Genomic DNA, 18,690 nt, shown 5'->3' with positions numbered 1-18,690 from the left:
AACCTAACGCTCTATAGGGCAGATCTTTCTTCTTCTTCGTTCTTAATTTTTAGCGTTGGGAGGGATCGAGCCTTATCTGCCAGAGGGTTTGAACTCTAGACTCGAGAGGGCAAGATTCCTGGAACTATCAATGGAATAGAGGCAGTGTTTCTTCCAGACTTTTTCCCCCCTGTGTGTGTTGGGGGGAACACTTGAAATTTCCAAATTTTGAAGGGGGGGAGGTGACATTGATAAAAGTATAATGTTATATTTTCTATATAAATAATATTTCTTTCTGGGGTGGGGTCGGTATACGTTCTTCCGCCCCCTCGAAGAATATAGGGTTTTCTGTGAGAGTGTTATATAATTATCATTAGTTATTTTATCTTTAAAAATGTTATGTGATTTTTCCATATTTCATTTACTCACGGATTTTTTAGTACCGTGATTAGTGTGTAGGTGTCATACAAATGTTATATTAAAATGGGGGGGGGGGCTAAAACCAGGTTAGAACAATTTGTTTTTGTCGCTCAATTAGTATTATCTTACCAAGCTTGTTCTTATAGCTTTGAATAAGAAACTATCTAGATTTTTTTTAAAAGACTGGGATGGCTATGTGACTTAACATCATGATATATAATCATTAATAACTTTTTTCATTAATAAAAAATCTAATTATTTTTTAAAAAAAATTATTATTTTCCCGAACTGCAAAATTAAAAACAACAACTCTGCTCTGTCACATGGTAAGGGAAATAATCTCGCTAGCTCTCGATTACTTGTACTTACCTCCCTTGATCCGATGATCACACCAATGAGCCAGACATTTCAGGACGACAGTTCCTACAGCGTCTTGAGCCTCGCGGATCGAAGTCCAATCGATACCTCCTGGCTGAGCTTACAGCAGACGACAGGGTGTCTTGAGCTGCTGCCTGCAAACAGTCAACATTCCTGGCACCGTCAGACGGCGTTCGACCTTGACATTGATTTCTTAATCTCCGTTCTGTTTTCCGATTGCCTTCTACAAGTTACAACATGTTCAGTAAAAAAAATTTTCCCCTACAAGAATCCACCGCACGAGCATGCTGTGGCTTTTGTTTTTCTACTGCTAACCGCTGTTTGGGTTAAGGTTAGAACTGGGAGTAAGGGCTATCGTCAGAATTAGGGGTTAGGGTTGAAGCGAGGGTAGAGGCTGGGTGCGATTAGAGAAACTAGGTTTTGTCAGGAAAGTTAATGTCAGCGGACAGTGTCTGACTCATTTGGACGTCAGGCTAATAGATTCTATTATAGGATGACACAACAAAAATTAAAATAAAATAAAAATTTAAAATAAAAACTAGCTTCGGTTGCCCGATAGACCAGCACACCACCAAGTGTGTGTGAGAGTATGTGTATATGTGTGTAAGTTTGTGTGACTGTATAATGCACCGCGGTCAGAATCGACACCAGGTTTAGTACCGTCTGATCTAGAAGAGTAGAAGGTGCTTTCTCTCCCCCCCCCCCTCCCCCCCCTCTCTCTCTGGGACACGCTCATTATCGGCTAAAGCTCATTAGCCAGGCCAACTGGATTCAGAATCGAACACATCTTTTACTCACGTCGTCACCTATCAAATTCCAACCCTAATAGACATGAAAAGTCTATGTAATCATACTACATTTTTGAAAAAAATATTTTTAAAAATATTGCAATTATATTTATACAATTATAGTTACATTTGTAAAAATTAAAGCCGCTTTGGAACCATTTTATATTTTTGCATTATAAGTCATTTAAAATTATTTTATCAATTCAAAAATTAAAAAAAAAAAAACTGCCCTCAACCCTTCATTGAAGTAAACCGGAATGGCCAGGGAGAGTAAAACAATAAAAGTCAGAACTATTGTTTCCCACGATAAAAATACACGTAGTGATCTACGGTGTATAGCGCAGTATTGTATTTATAACCATCCCCAATCGACCCTAATCACCACAACACACTGACTCTACTAATCCAAATTAAAAATAAAAGTGTTTGCTAAATTACTATTATAATACTAGTAATTATTTCTTTGAATATTTATAGCCTTAATAAAACCAGAAGTAATGACTTATTAAACAAATAAATGTTATCTTCTTCTTCATCTTCGTTCTTAATTATTAGTGTTGAAGGGGATGGAGATTTATCTGCCAGACTTTGTTCGAATTTATCAACCATGAGCTTTTTGCCGACTCGACCACGCCTCCAACACAATTAAGCGTTACGTGTCAACTGGTTATGCGCCATTCATTGACTCCGATTTCAGCCTGCTTTTCTTTTTGGATATGCTTCCATAGTCTTTGTCCAACCAAGAACAATCTACAAGGCAGCAGTTGTTTAATTTTGGAGTTGTCTCTCCTAGAAGAGTGGCTGTCCCCAGCTAACGAGCCTCATCTGCCCGAGGGGTCGAACTCGAGACTTTTCGGTTTAGCAACCATGAGCTTTACCGACTCGACCACGCCGACCCACAATAAATGATATAAAATATTCAATTTTAGTTGAGAAATATGATTTCTGGTAACACACATTCGAACCAATTGGAACCAGCTTTTCAAGTTCTATTGTATCCAAATTTTACGTCATTTCTACATGTCTGATAATCGTCTCCCCCCTCCCGAGAAATTTGTGTTTTTGGAAGATGTTTTTGTAAATTCTATTATTAAATTGATTAATATAACCGAAATCTCTAAGTATTTTAGGAAAATAAAACAACAGACGTTAAAAATAATAATAATGAAATTTTGAGTGAAGTTTTAGGTTTAGGTGTGGCGCAATTTTAGAGGTGGAGGGGGGGGGGGTGGTCTAGCATTTTCTGACGACGAGTGACGGTTGGGAGGATCCACAAATGAAACGTGACGTCATGAATGGATTTACCTCACCCCCACCCCCCTTCCCCCCTACCACACACACACTTAGCACACCACAATTAAAAGAATATATCGAGGGTAGAGAGGACAAATGCAGTATGTCCAGTATTTAGGTCAAATCGATGTACATTTACACGGATACTGTAAATAATACAAGCTACAAGAACACTTATTTATAATGTCAGAAAACTAGAATGCAAATATTTTATGAATGCTTAAACATAATATTTTGCACTGTTTTAAAATTGGAATTAGATTTATAAACTCATTTTTCTCGAGGTTATGTTTTTTTGGACACACTGCGTTTATCTTCTACGAGCCGGCCCGCGGCATAACATACGCCGCTATTTAGTTGTTGTTTTTTCTACTTTTCAGTAATTCATAATTTGTGAATTCGACAGTACCAACGCTGACACTGAAAATATTTCTTTAAAACACTATAAGTAGCTCGTTAAGGACCATAACCCCCCCCCCCCCCCCCCCTTCCTCTCCCCCCCCCCCCCCAACGTTTAAAATCGTTTCAAACTAAATTATCTGCCCCTAATAGCCGTCACTAAACCTGACTCCACGAAGGTAAACATAGCGTGAACCACAGCTCACTAAGACCATGTAGGGGTGGGGATGGTAAGGAGCGCGTTTACAGCTTGTTTTCTAGCGTCTCCCAGAAGAGAATTATATATATATAGATACCCTCAATAAGATGCCACCAATATATATACAAAACCGGAACGACTAACATCGAGCTTACTCTTGAAATTGCCCGAAATGAAACTTCAAACGTACACCCCCCCCCCCCCCCACCCTACCACTCCGCCTGCTCGACCTGCCCTCCAGCAGGTGGCTCGCTAGATCCAGCAGACAAACATCAAAGGGAAGTAATCGCCAGTTATAGATGACTTGGGGCCGGGGCTCCCATAATGTTTATTGTTTCTTGGGAATATATTGTAAAGTACACGAAAACTGCTGAAGAAAATAAAATTATTTTTAAATTTGGTACTGTAGCGATGTAAAAATAAATAAAATAATAATTTGTGAAGACATACATATATATTATACGCAATACACACCTTGCTATTTTGTAAAAATATTCTTTAAAAAGCATGCATTTTAAAATGTTACTACGTACACTTCCATAAACTGTACATATTTCTAGCTTTAAAAACTTAGTCCTGTAAAAACCAACTTGCAGACCATTTTGGTCTCATTATTAACGATAATATCGCAAGTCTTGAATGGCAGGCCTATAGGGGCTGACATAATATCAAGTACGACTACTCCAGGGGTCGGCAACCCTTTGAGGCGGAAGAGTTAAAAGATAAAAATTATAAAATTTACCAGTTTCTAAAGAGTCATCAACTTTTTTTTTCAATATTTAGGATTAGGTATATATACCTATACCTATACCTATATCTATATCTATATCTATATCTATATCCATATCTATATCTATATCTATATCCATATCTATATCCATATCTATCCCTATCCGTCCATCCGTCCATCCGTCCATCCATCCGTCCGTCCGTCCGTCCGTCCACCCACCCACCCACCCATCCATCCACCCATCCATCCATCTATCTATTATCTATCTATCCATCTATATATATATATATATATATATATATATATATATATATATATATATATATATATATATATATAGCTTTGAATATAAAATAATATGTATTCATATTTTTTAATAATACACATGTTTCGCACAAAATATATAGTGTTTTAGCTAGCTCTGCTAGAATAATAAAATAATCATAAAACATAACTATAATCATTGAATATTTACATTAGTTACATTAATGGGAGCATTGACCTTGCAGGCCGTTTGAAAGTTTGTTTAAATCTGGCTCATCACTTCTTGTTTTAGGTTTCAAGCACGCCTCTAGATTTTTATTTGTTAGTTGGCTTCTTATTTAACTTTGTATTATATTCAGGTAAGAGAACTCTTGCTAGCACGAATTTGTTGACGTAAAGATCGTCAGCACTCCAGATGTCAACTTCTCCACGTTACTGTACCATCCTGCAAATCTATTCCATTCGTCACGTATGAGTGCCTCAACTAGCGATATTTCTTTTACAGCTGTCCAGTTGTGCAGCGTAACGTGCATGTTTTACTGGACCTTCAACTATTTTTACTTGCTCTTGAGTTCTGTGAATTTTCCACGCCACAAATGAGTCGTTTTCAAATCTTGCCATTGCATTTGAAGCGAAGCAGCATCAATTCCAAATAGCTCAAAGTTAATCTCATTGTTTTTGTGTTGAGAGAGTCTACCATGAACGTCAGAGTACTCGCAATTGTTTTGAATTGCTCAAATCTCTCAGTGAATTCATCCTTCGTTTTGTTTGTTGTAATGCTGAAGCAATTCATGCTAATAGTTGCATTGGTTTCTAGGTTTTTTGTTTTTTTTTTAGATTTTTCGAAATCAAGTAATTTACCGCTCTCGGTGTCTTCAACAACAAAAAAAAAAAAATAATTTTGTTTTCGAAACATCCACTTCTCAAGCAAGATTTTTATTTTCCTTGCAGTTTTACATTTAGCTCGCTTTGTTTCTTTGTGATATCCACCTTGAAGTTGAATGTTTCAATTCGGGATAAACAGTTTAATAGGAAGTACATTGAAAATACGGAGTACCTAAAGATTCTAATAGAATAGCGAGTGTTTATTTCTTATGTTTATGATTATATAATTCATTACCGAGTGTTTCAGAACAATATTTTTATGAGTTTTGAAAATAAAATAAAATAATTCTTTATATTTGTGCATGGAGCCAAAGAACCGCATCTTAACATCAAAAGAGCCGCATGCGGCTCGCGAGCCGCAGGTTGCCGACCCCTGGACTATACCATTTCAATTTTATGTTAGATGTCATCCATTAAATGGCGTCCAAAAAAATATATAATTTGGTTTTTGGATGAAGAAGACTTCCATAAATAATACTCTCTGGTCATTTGAAGATAAAAAAAAAAGATATTATCATCAAATTATCCTTAAGTGTCACTTGTTGCAGTTTCGGAAAAAATGTAAGCCAAATTTTGTAATGTGAACAATAGTCAGTGTTAGTTAAATCCGTTAACACTAACAGATTAATTAAATAGTGTTCATTTTAATTAATTAAAGTTGGTTATATTATGTTATATCCGTTAACACTAACAGATTGATTAAATAGTGTTCATTTTAATTAATTACATTTGTCGACTTCGTTCTCTTTATTTTGAAAAATGATCAACGGTAGGTGAGTATTTGTCATTAATTTAACTTCTATCCCAATTCTGTGCTATGTTCATTGTTCTTTACTCGGTTTGATTTTATCGATGTTATATAGTGGCACATAGGGGAAGCAATCTACTACTTTTTGAAATTATGTGATGCCTGTATTTAAAACGTAATCAAATCATTAAGCTAAAAATTCAGAGATGTTAATTAAATTAAAATAAAAAACTATAAAAGTACTAGTGCATGATCAATATAGTAGCTTTGCAGTAGTTGATCTGGTACCTGTGGAAAAAAATTATCTATTCATTTTTAAAAACTAATGCATTTGCATAGTAAATTTAATATAAAGTTAGAAGCAACAACATATAATCAATTGTTGTCAATTCCTCTAAGATAAAAAATAATATTTTTACCTTTTTTCAAAAAAAAAAAAAAATTAAAAAAAGTACCCTTTATTAAAGAAAAAAAATGTTTTTCCCAAACACGCCAACCAATACTCCAATACTCTCCGCATCATTATTTTGGCAAAGGTTTTTTAATTCAAGTTTTATTAGCCTTTGTTTACACCAAGTTAAAAAATTTCACTTCGAATAGGTAAAAATGTTTAAAGCTAGCCTATGTGTAAATTGTTGAACCAACATGCTTTAACCCCAGCTAGGTAAATTCAATGAAATGAGTCCTTATGATGAAGACTTGATTTGCATCAGAGCAGCATCAGTTGCTCGCCATGTGTACACCCAATTGTGGTGTAGGAGCTCTGACACAAATCTATGGAGGAAACCAGCGTAATAGAACATCTCCAAGTCATAACTGCTGAGGCTCAAGCGGTGGTGCTCGTATAGAAGTATAGTCGTCCAGGTCCGTGTATAACTGAAGATGGTTGAGCAGGATGTCAGCACTAGTGGTAGTCGACTGACAGGTCGTCGTGAGTTTGGTAGTATTTCAAGCCAAATTAAAATTTGGGTAGAATTTCAAGCCAAATTAAACTTTGTATACAATTTCAAGCCAAATTAAACTTTGGATAGAATTTCAAGCCAAATTAAAATTTGGGTAGAATTTCAAGCCAAATTATTATGAAATTAAACTTTGGATAGAATTGCAAACCAAATTAAACTTTGGATGGAATTACAAGCCAAATTAAACTTTGGATAGAATTTCAAGCCAAATTAAACTTTGTATAGAATTTTAAGCCAAATTAAACTTTGGATGGAATTGCAAGCCAAATTAAACTTTGGATAGAATTTTAAGCCAAATTAAACTTTGGATAGAATTACAAGTCAAATTAAAACTTTGGACATCATAGATAGCCAAATTAAAGGTGGAAAGAAACATCAGAAAAAAAAAGGTTTTTCATTTGAAAAAAAAATTAAAAGGTCGTATAACAATGCATCCACAGATTCATAAATTTACATTTTTGACCCCCTCACAGGAGGCCGCTGGTCCAGCAAGCTTACTTGGAGCAGTGACGGTACCATAACCAATGAAGCTTAACTAAGGCAACAGTAAACAATAATAAACAACATCTCCAGTGGGGTTCGCCCACTTTTGCTACCTCTAAAAAAACTGTAGTGAGGAGCTACTAGGTCCACGGCTCGAGGAGCTTAATGAAATCATGTTCCCATTTTTACACATTCCTCAACTAGAGTCTCGTTTTACTTGTCTAAAGAGAGCTATCGCGTAATCTTTAAGAACAACACTATACAAGTCGCCATCGACAGCAGATAGCTCCCTAGCTTTAAGGGCTTAATAATCAGGCAACTTGATAAACGACACGCACGCACTATATCTAAACTACGGTAGAGCCGACACCATGTACTTTTGCAACACATTTAGAACTAGTAAACTAGCAGCATCCTTCAGTCATTCCACATCCTTTAATTCATACCACATCTTTTCATTCACCCCACATCTTTTAATTCACCCCACATCCTTTAATTCACCCCACATCCTTTAATTCACCCCACATCGTTTCATTCACCCCACATCCTTTAATTCACCCCACATCCTTTAATTCACCCGACATCCTTTAATTCACCTCACATCCTTTAATTCACCCCACATCCTTTAATTCACCCCACATCCTTGAATTCACCCCACATCCTTTAATTCACCCCACATCATTGAATTCACCCTACATCCTTTCATTCACCCCACATCCTTTAATTCACCCCACATCTTTCAGAGATCTCACATCTCTAGACATCCTACATTCCACAACTATCGATACAGTTAAAATCGAATCTATTCAAACGAACCAGCCAATACATCCTTAAAACTGATTGAGCCAAAGCCTGCCCAACCAGAAACACAGATAACTAGCTCTGTTAAAAATCTTCACAAGTTTCATACAGGAATACGCCAATGTCTTCCACAATCTAATTTGGCGGGTAAAAAAAAAATAATGGATTAAAATCGAAATCTTCTGATATCCAAAAGAATGTTAATCAATCACCCCCCCTCTACATTTATTACATCGATCTTCCCAACGTGGTCTGTGTCACGTTCACCTTCCCCGCCCCTCTACCCTTACCCCCTTCCACCCCTCCATCAATTTACATCCGTGCCACATATGCAATAATTATGAACTTAATCTCATGCTAGAAAACCTGGAGGTCTGGATTCAACGAGAGCTCAAATGCTGCTCAAAACATGTGCATGGAGCGAGCTTAGTTCAAGGGTGGTTGTTGGCACTCGTACATGAGTTCTTAAAGATAACACCCATTAGTATTTCAATATTATGTCAGATATATTACTTTTGTAAAAGAAAAATTAAGCTTTATTTGAGAATATATATATACATATATATATATATATATATATATATATATATATATATATATATATATATATATATATATATATATATATATATATATATATATATATATATATATATATATATATATATATATATAAATAAATATATAGGGACCCTATACATATATATATATATATATATATATATATATATATATATATATATATATATATATATATATATATATATATATATATATATATATATATCTTGTTTTCGAGGATATTATTTTCTTAGCCGGCCCTAAACATTTACCTACACATTAATTTTTTTTTTCTGTATCTGTACGTTTATCTAGTTAGGGCTTTGTCAACACATCCCATGTCCTGTATTGCAATTTCTTTTAACAGTTTCTACCACACCTATCTTGTTACTCCTTACCCAAACTACCTTTAATATACAAATGAAACTCTGATCCTAACATCGATACCGTCGTTACAAAACCTCGGTTACTTTCTCCTGGCGACATTTTCACAAGCCCCGACTCACTCACATCAACAACAGCATCACCCACAGCGACAGCGTTGAATAAAAATTCCCATAATTCAAAACAACTCCCGTTTCCGGCTAGTTGCCTTGGCAACGGAACCACCAGGGATGTTGTTTAACAGCCACACCAGCCTGCAGACGATACACCAGCGGTCTCAACAAGGCAGACGAGATGTTCACCGCTACATGAGACCACGTGACCAGATTACAAAGCAGCTCCGAGGGGTCAAGTTTGTGGCGGATCCTGGGATTTCTCGGCTGCTGGTGTAAGGGGAGGGAATTGAGGGCGGGGAGGATTTTGGTTGGAGGAGATGGGGATGAGAGGCTGGGTGTATGACATGTTGGTTTAGAGGAGAGGCCTGTTTATGTGGGGTGGTGTGTGGGGAATCTGGTTTGGGGGGAATATGGCGTGTGGGGAATCTGGTGTGTGAGGAAGTTGGTGTGTGGGGAATCTGGTGTGGGGAATCTGGTGTGGGGAATCTGTGAGGAATCTGGTGTGTGGGTATATGGTGTGCGGGGAATAATCTGGTGTGTGGGGAATACGGTGTGTGGGGAATCTGGTGTGTGTGGTATATGGTGTGTGGGGAATCTGTGAGGAATCTGGTGTGTGAGGAATCTGGTGTGTGGGGAATCTGGTGTGTGGGGAATCTGGTGTGTGGGGAATCTGGTGTGTGGGGAATCTGTGTGGGGAATCTGGTGTGTGGGGAATGTGTGAGGAATCTGGTGTGTGGGGAATCTGGTGTGTGGGGAATCTGGTGTGTGGGGAATCTGGTGTGTGGGGAATCTGTGTGGGGAATCTGGTGTGTGGGGAATGTGTGAGGAATCTGGTGTGTGGGGAATCTGGTGTGTGGGGAATCTGGTGTGTGGGGAATCTGGTGTGTGGGGAATCTGGTGTGTGGGGAATCTGGTGTGTGGGGAATCTGTGTGGGGAATCTGGTGTGTGGGGAATGTGTGAGGAATCTGGTGTGTGGGGAATCTGGTGTGTGAGGAATCTGATGTGTGGAAAATCTGGTGTGATGTGTGGTGAATTCGGTGTGTTGTAAATGGTGTGTGGTAAATGGTGTGTGGTGAATGGTGAATGGTGAATGGTGTGTGGTGAATATAGTCTGTGATGTCTGTTGCATTTTGTGTGTTTGAATATGTTGTGTGTTGTGTGTGGTGTCTGGTGAATCTGGTATGTGGGGAATATTGTGTTAGTTGAACCTATAAGTGTTGAACTTGGTGAATCTGTATGAAGTGTGAGTAGTAGCATCTGTGTGGTGTGCGAAATGCGTAGTGTATTGAATGACGAATGAATACAGTTTTCCCGATTGTGTTTCGTAAATCGGGACGAGATGTCGATTTAATTTTTTAAACATATACACCACCCAGCCCTCTGATGCACAAGACGTTCCCAGACACCAAAGGCAAAAGTTGAAAGAACAAAACATCCTTTATTGTTTCATCATTTCTCTTCAACACAACACCACCCTCCACAGGCTCAAAGAGGGGGGACAACTAACAGGAAACACCTGTTAAAGTCTATGGTTAACATTGGAATCTGTTCTAAAACCACTCTCTCAAGTCTAACAAAGTTCCAGGTTTTTGTAGTCTCTGTGCTTCGCTATCTTAAATCTAAACATATTTAACAACACAAGCACACAAAGAACTTGCAGCTGCATCCCATAGCAAACATAATGCGTGCCACGATTAAAGCCCTGAGCATACAATGGTTAGGACATATAGCAACATACAGCACCCAGCACACACAAGGACCAAATACCCCCAACATACAGCATCAATTACACACCGATAAAATACCCCAAACATACAGCACCCTACAAACTACCTAACATGCAACGAATAATTATCCTTACACAACGGCTAATACCTACAAACTATGACATACCAGTCAGTTTAAACAAATAACAAACCGCTCCTAATGTAAAATTACCCCCCCCCCCCCCCATAGCAAACATAAAGAGTGCCCCGCATAAAGCCCTGGACATACAATGATCAGGACATATAGCGTACCGTCGGTAATGCTCGAACCATACAGCACCCAACACACACAGACCAAATACCCCCAACATTCAGCATCCAACGCTAATGACTAATTACCCCCAACATACAGCACCCAATACACATAAACCAAATACCCCCAACATACAGCACCCAATACACATAAACCAAATACCCCCAACATACAGCACCCAATACACATAAACCAAATACCCCCAACATACAGCACCCAACGCAAATGACCAAATATCCACACCATACAACAACGTCTAATTATCCTCACCCCACGTTAAATTATCCACACACAACGACAACTACCTCCAAATTATGACATAACACCCTCACTTTTTAACAAATAACACACCGCTTCTAACAAACAACAAAGCGCCAACAAACTACCAGTAACAAAGAGGAAACAATAAAACAGCAAGCCGCCATGCTTCTCCTATTTCACTCAACTAAACCTAAAAATCCTTCATCAATTCTACGCTTCCCAAAACAAGCCATATTCAGATAAATATTTCCATAATGTAAAATTACCCCATTATCCTGCCGGTTAACCTAACACACTTGATTCATCTACACATTTCTATCCATGTTTTACATATTAATTTAAACTGATGTACACATTACGTAAAATAGATAATTGGGATTAGTGGTGGGGGTTAATTGAGATAGATTGGAGTGGGGGGGGGGGTGAAAAAAAGCACAACGCCACAGACTCATACTGTACATACCGTTGTCAATATGGTACGACGTCCAACAATAACCGAAGGGGGGGGGGGGGGAGAGAGAAAATGTCTTAGGATTATGTTGCGTTTTGATCACGTGGCGAGTTAGTTGCTACACCGATGCTAAGCTGTGAACGCTCACCTCAACCCAAGGGACGCATATTTATTTATTTTTTTGCTTTATTGATTTTGACTGACCAAAATTTAGTTTGATCTAAACAAATTCGTTGTCAATTCTAATCCGATGTTTATTTACTACTCCAAACCTATTCGTGGACCTAACCCTAACAAAAACATAATTTAACCTTATTACCCAAAGCCTTATCCTAAACCCTGATCCTAAACAATGCCCTGAACAAAAGATACACGTAACAAACATTCCCATCTGTCAGAACTCTTATTTCCCTATAGATTAAACACTAAGAAAAGAAATCCCTCCCCATTTCTTATTGTCATTTCCGCGTTACATTTGATAGCGGATATTCAGGGGAAAGAAGAATCATATGTTCAGTTAAATCAGATGTGTGATGGATTGGGTTCCCTCGTATTAATTCCACTGGGCGGACATCGGAGACAGGGGTGGGCGGACAGAGGGGAGGGGACGGGCGCAGATGCTGGGAGAAGGCTGGCCGGTGGGGGTTCCCCCAGTCCCCCCGTATAATGGCGGACAGAAATAGCCCAGATAACAGCCCTCGGGAGCTTCCATCTCGTGGAGGACGCGGAGCTTCTGGAGATTTCGGTGGTTATCGGCGGCTTCAGACGCAGGGGTCGGGCTGGGAGGGGCCGGGCCCGGAGGGGGTCGGGATCGCAGGGGATGAGGTGACTGGTTTAGGGTGAGGGGATTTTGTTTTTCGATTTTTATTTTCGTTTGCTGGTGGTGGCGGGCTTGAAATTTTGGGGAATGTGGGTCCCGTTCAGTGGGTCACGTATGCAATGATGTGAGGGTGAGGCATGTAGAGATGTGTGGGTGAGGCATGTAGAGATGTGTGGGTGAGGCATGTAGAGATGTGTGGGTGAAGTTTGTAGAGATGTGTGGGTGAAGTCTGTAGAGATGTGTGGGTGAGGCATGTAGAGATGTGTGGGTCAGGCATGTAGAGATGTGTGGGTGAGGCATGTAGAGATGTGTGGGTGAAGTCTGTAGAGATGTGTGGGTGAAGTCTGTAGAGATGTGTGGGTGAGACATGTAGAGATGTGTGGGTGAGGCATGTAGAGATGTGTGGGTGAAGTTTGTAGAGATGTGTGGGTGAAGTCTGTAGAGATGTGTGGGTGAAGTCTGTAGAGATGTGTGGGTGAGACATGTAGAGATGTGTGGGTGAGACATGTAGAGATGTGTGGGTGAGGCATGTAGAGATGTGTGGGTGAAGTCTGTAGAGATGTGTGGGTGAAGTCTGTAGAGATGTGTGGGTGAGACATGTAGAGATGTGTGGGTGAGGCATGTAGAGATGTGTGGGTCAGGCATGTAGAGATGTGTGGGTCAGGCATGTAGAGATGTGTGGGTGAAGTCTGTAGAGATGTGTGGGTGAGGCATGTAGAGATGTGTGGGTGAAGTCTGTAAGGAATGTGTGGGTGAAGTCTGTAAGGAATGTGTGGGTGAAGTGTGTAGAGATGTGTGGGTGAAGTCTGTAACGATGTGTGGGTGAAGTGTGTAGAGATGTGTGGGTGAAGTCTGTATAGATGTGTGGGTGAAGTCTGTAGAGATGTGTGGGTGAGGCATGTAGAGATGTGTGGGTGAAGTCTGTAGAGATGTGTGGGTGAAGTCTGTAAGGAATGTGTGGGTGAAGTCTGTAGAGATGTGTGGGTGAAGTGTGTAGGGATGTGTGGGTGAAGTCTGTAGGGATGTGTGTGTGAAGTCTGTAGAGATGTGTGGGTGAGGCATGTAGAGATGTGTGGGTGAGGCATGTAGAGATGTGTGGGTGAGGCATGTAGAGATGTGTGGGTGAGGCATGTAGAGATGTGTGGGTGAGGCATGTAGAGATGTGTGGGTGAAGTCTGTAGAGATGTGTGGGTGAAGTGTGTAGGGATGTGTGGGTGAAGTCTGTAGGGATGTGTGTGTGAAGTCTGTAGAGATGTGTGGGTGAAGTCTGTAGAGATGTGTGGGTGAAGTCTGTAGAGATGTGTGGGTGAAGTCTGTATAGATGTGTGGGTGAAGTCTGTAGAGATGTGTGGGTGAGGCATGTAGAGATGTGTGGGTGAAGTATGTAGAGATGTGTGGGTGAAATCTGTAGAGATGTGTGGGTGAAGTCTGTAGAGATGTGTGGGTGAAGTCTGTAGAGATGTGTGGGTGAAGTATGTAGAGATGTGTGGGTGAAATCTGTAGAGATGTGTGGGTGAAGTCTGTAGAGATGTGTGGGTGAATGTAGGAATGTGTGGGTGAAGTATGTAGAGATGTGTGGGTGAAGTCTGTAGAGATGTGTGGGTGAATGTAGGAATGTGTGGGTGAAGTATGTAGAGATGTGTGGGTGAAGTCTGTAGAGATGTGTGGGTGAATGTAGGAATGTGTGGGTGAAATCTGTAGAGGTGTGTGGGTGAGGCATGTAGAGATGTGTGGGTGAAGTCTGTAGAGATGTGTGGGTGAAGTCTGTAAGGAATGTGTGGGTGAGGCATGTAGAGATGTGTGGGTGAAGTCTGTAGAGATGTGTGGGTGAAGTCTGTAAGGAATGTGTGGGTGAAGTCTGTAGAGATGTGTGGGTGAGGCATGTAGAGATGTGTGGGTGAAGTCTGTAGAGATGTGTGGGTGAATGTAGGAATGTGTGGGTGAAGTATGTAGAGATGTGTGGGTGAAGTCTGTAGAGATGTGTGGGTGAATGTAGGAATGTGTGGGTGAAATCTGTAGAGGTGTGTGGGTGAGGCATGTAGAGATGTGTGGGTGAAGTCTGTAGAGATGTGTGGGTGAAGTCTGTAAGGAATGTGTGGGTGAAGTCTGTAGAGATGTGTGGGTGAGGCATGTAGAGATGTGTGGGTGAAGTCTGTAGAGATGTGTGGGTGAAGTCTGTAGAGATGTGTGGGTGAAGTCTGTAGAGATGTGTGGGTGAAGTCTGTAGAGATGTGTGGGTGAAGTCTGTAGAGATGTGTGGGTGAAGTCTGTAGAGATGTGTGGGTGAAGTCTGTAAGGAATGTGTGGGTGAAGTCTGTAGAGATGTGTGCGTGAATGTAGGAATGTGTGGGTGAAGTCTGTAGAGATGTGTGGGTGAAGTCTGTAGAGATGTGTGGGTGAATGTAGGGATGTGTGGGTGAATGTAGGGATGTGTGGGTGAAGTCTGTAGAGATGTGTGGGTGAAGTCTGTAGAGATGTGTGGGTGAAGTCTGTATAGATGTGTGGGTGAAGTCTGTAGAGATGTGTGGGTGAGGCATGTAGAGATGTGTGGGTGAAGTCTGTAGAGATGTGTGGGTGAAGTCTGTAAGGAATGTGTGGGTGAAGTATGTAGAGATGTGTGGGTGAAGTCTGTAGAGATGTGTGGGTGAAGTCTGTAGAGATGTGTGGGTGAAGTCTGTAGAGATGTGTGGGTGAAGTCTGTAGAGATGTGTGGGTGAAGTCTGTAGAGATGTGTGGGTGAAGTCTGTAAGGAATGTGTGGGTGAAGTCTGTAAGGAATGTGTGGGTGAAGTCTGTAGAGATGTGTGGGTGAAGTCTGTAAGGAATGTGTGGGTGAAGTCTGTAAGGAATGTGTGGGTGAAGTCTGTAAGGAATGTGTGGGTGAAGTCTGTAGAGATGTGTGGGTGAAGTCTGTAAGGAATGTGTGGGTGAAGTCTGTAGAGATGTGTGGGTGAGGCATGTAGAGATGTGTGGGTGAGGCATGTAGAGATGTGTGGGTGAAGTCTGTAGAGATGTGTGGGTGAAGTCTGTAGAGATGTGTGGGTGAAGTCTGTAGAGATGTGTGGGTGAAGTCTGTAAGGAATGTGTGGGTGAAGTCTGTAGAGATGTGTGGGTGAAGTCTGTAGAGATGTGTGGGTGAAGTCTGTAGAGATGTGTGGGTGAAGTCTGTAGAGATGTGTGGGTGAAGTCTGTAAGGAATGTGTGGGTGAAGTCTGTAGAGATGTGTGGGTGAAGTCTGTAGAGATGTGTGGGTGAAGTCTGTAGAGATGTGTGGGTCAGGCATGTAGAGATGTGTGGGTGAGGCATGTAGAGATGTGTGGGTGAAGTCTGTAGAGATGTGTGGGTGAAATCTGTAGAGATGTGTGGGTGAGGCATGTAGAGATGTGTGGGTGAAATCTGTAGAGATGTGTGGGTGGGTGAAGTCTGTAGAGATGTGTGGGTGAGATGTGTGGGACTCTGGGGGAAAGATGGTACGAATGACGCTGAACGTGGTATGGTGTTTCCGATGTGACGTGGTGTACGTCTGAACGCCATGTTTAAATCATAGAACTGTGGAGGTGAACATAAAACGTGATGAGTTCCAGAATAGTTTGACTGGCGAGCTGTTGTATCTGGTAAGTCCAGTATTCATATAGCCTCGAGCAGGGGAGGATCTGACTAATGGATTAGCAGGCAGAAGTGGATGAGTGGGGTGGTACAGTAGGCAGAGGTGGATGAGTGGGGTGGGACAGTAGGCAGAGGTGGATATGATGAACTGAAGGATCATAAAGATGATAATATAGTGTAATTGCATCAGGGAGGAACTGAAAACAGGGGGGAGGGGCGAGGCGGATGATGGGAAACTTTTATGAGAATCAGGAGAGTGAACGTCCCTCTTACACCCGACTAAAATGTTTCTTTTATTTGACTTGCACTTTTTAAACATACTTTTACAACGATTTCTTTTTAGGTAGTGGTTTAATAAATTAGAACAAATTGTGGATCACTACATACTTAACCCCCCCTCCCCCCCTCCCCCCGTATGGCACCTGTGCCAACCATGAGGTTGCTCGGAAACATCTGTTCATTATTTTCTATAGGCAAACTAGGTATAAGATATGTGCTATGTGAACTTACTAAACATATAGTAAATATATATGGCCAATAGGTTACTAAGAGAATTGAAAACGGAAGCTGTTTCAGAAAAAAAAAGATAGCGCTGGATGAGGTAGATATTATAGATGAGACATTTCAAGATGGAATTACAGCAATGGCGATGTATTGGATGCCTCGAGGGACAAGAATACAGGGAAGGTGGGGGAGGTTTTATATATATATATATATATATATATATATATATATATATATATATATATATATATATATATATATATATATAGCATGTTATAACCTTTTAAACTTTCAAACACACAGATTTGAAAAAAAGAGGTTTTATTCAACTTAAAAGATATTTATGTTTTATATTCGTACCTTACAAAAATCAGAAGTAAATTTTTCTTACAGAGGCGGTGAATAATGCTGACATCGGCAAAACATGGGCAACACAATATGTCGCCTCAACAAGCATCATCAGAAAGTATAATAGAAGTGATTCATTTGAAATTAAAACTCTGAACATGTAGAGGACGCTTATTTTTCTTCAATTTAAAGGTGGGTTTTAATAGTTTAAATAAACCAATAGCTTTTTCGAAATAATAATGTTGGCCAAAATGTACAATTTATCTTATTTTTATGGCACATCGGTACAGTAAAGTTTATGGCTCCCCCCGAAAAAATTTTACCGCCCCCCCCCCCCCCCGAACGAAATGAAATTTATATAATTTATATAGAAAATATATACTTTTAACAGTGTCCGCCCCCGCCAAAAATTTCAAGTGCCCCCCCCCCCGGAGAAAAAAGTCTGGAAGAAACACTGTACATCGGTACAGCATAGCTTATGGTACATCGGTACAGTAAAGAACTACTATTTTTGTCGCAAGTTACAAACTGTCGGTTTTAAAACGCTACAGAGGTTGAGTGAGCGATTGTTAAACCGGAAGTCCAAAAAATTCCATTACCTTCACCGGCAGCGCGTCTTTGACATTTTACTGGCCTCAATATCCTCTGACATTTTCAGTGTCAACTGCAGGTCTGTCTGACAAAGGCATCTGGCACAAATATTTTTTTAAAACCAGGAACAGGAAACTCCACGCAGTGGCGTAGCGAGGGGGGGGGGGGGGGGAGACCGCACAGGGTGTCACCATTTAGGGGGGTGACACCAAGGCAAAAAAATAGCAAAATATATAGAGCAAAATGATAATTCCACTTAATTAAGTGATTATTTCGACTGCTAAAAAGTCTTTCATGAGCAAATTTGAGAAATCCCGACGAGGGGGGGGGGGGGTGCAAATCAAAAGTTTGAGGGGGGGGGGTGAAAATCGAAAGTTTGAGTGGGGGGGGGGGGAATCGAAAGTTTGAGGGGGGGGGGGGTGGCAAATCGAAAATTGAAAGTTTGTCCCCGGGCACCGGGAAGGGTCACTACGCCTCTGGGGGTGGGGGGGGGGGTGACACCATTAAGTGCCGCACCGGGTGACACCCCGACTTCGCTACGCCACTGACTGCACGTTACATTGTTTTAGTTTTACTATTCTTTTGCACAGTAATGGCCGCCTAATTTCATTGTTGTAATTCAGACAGTCAGTAAATACAAGTCAGAAAGTCAGCAAGACAAATCAGCCAGACAGCAACATAAGTCCAGTTCAAATTGAAG

This window comes from Physella acuta, unplaced genomic scaffold (genome assembly GCF_028476545.2).
Source record: "Physella acuta isolate Inbredline_101_S28 unplaced genomic scaffold, ASM2847654v3 ptg000315l, whole genome shotgun sequence".
Classification (NCBI taxonomy): Eukaryota; Metazoa; Mollusca; class Gastropoda; family Physidae; genus Physella; species Physella acuta.
The sequence above is the reverse complement of the archived record's forward strand: the minus strand, read 5'-3'. Positions refer to the sequence as shown.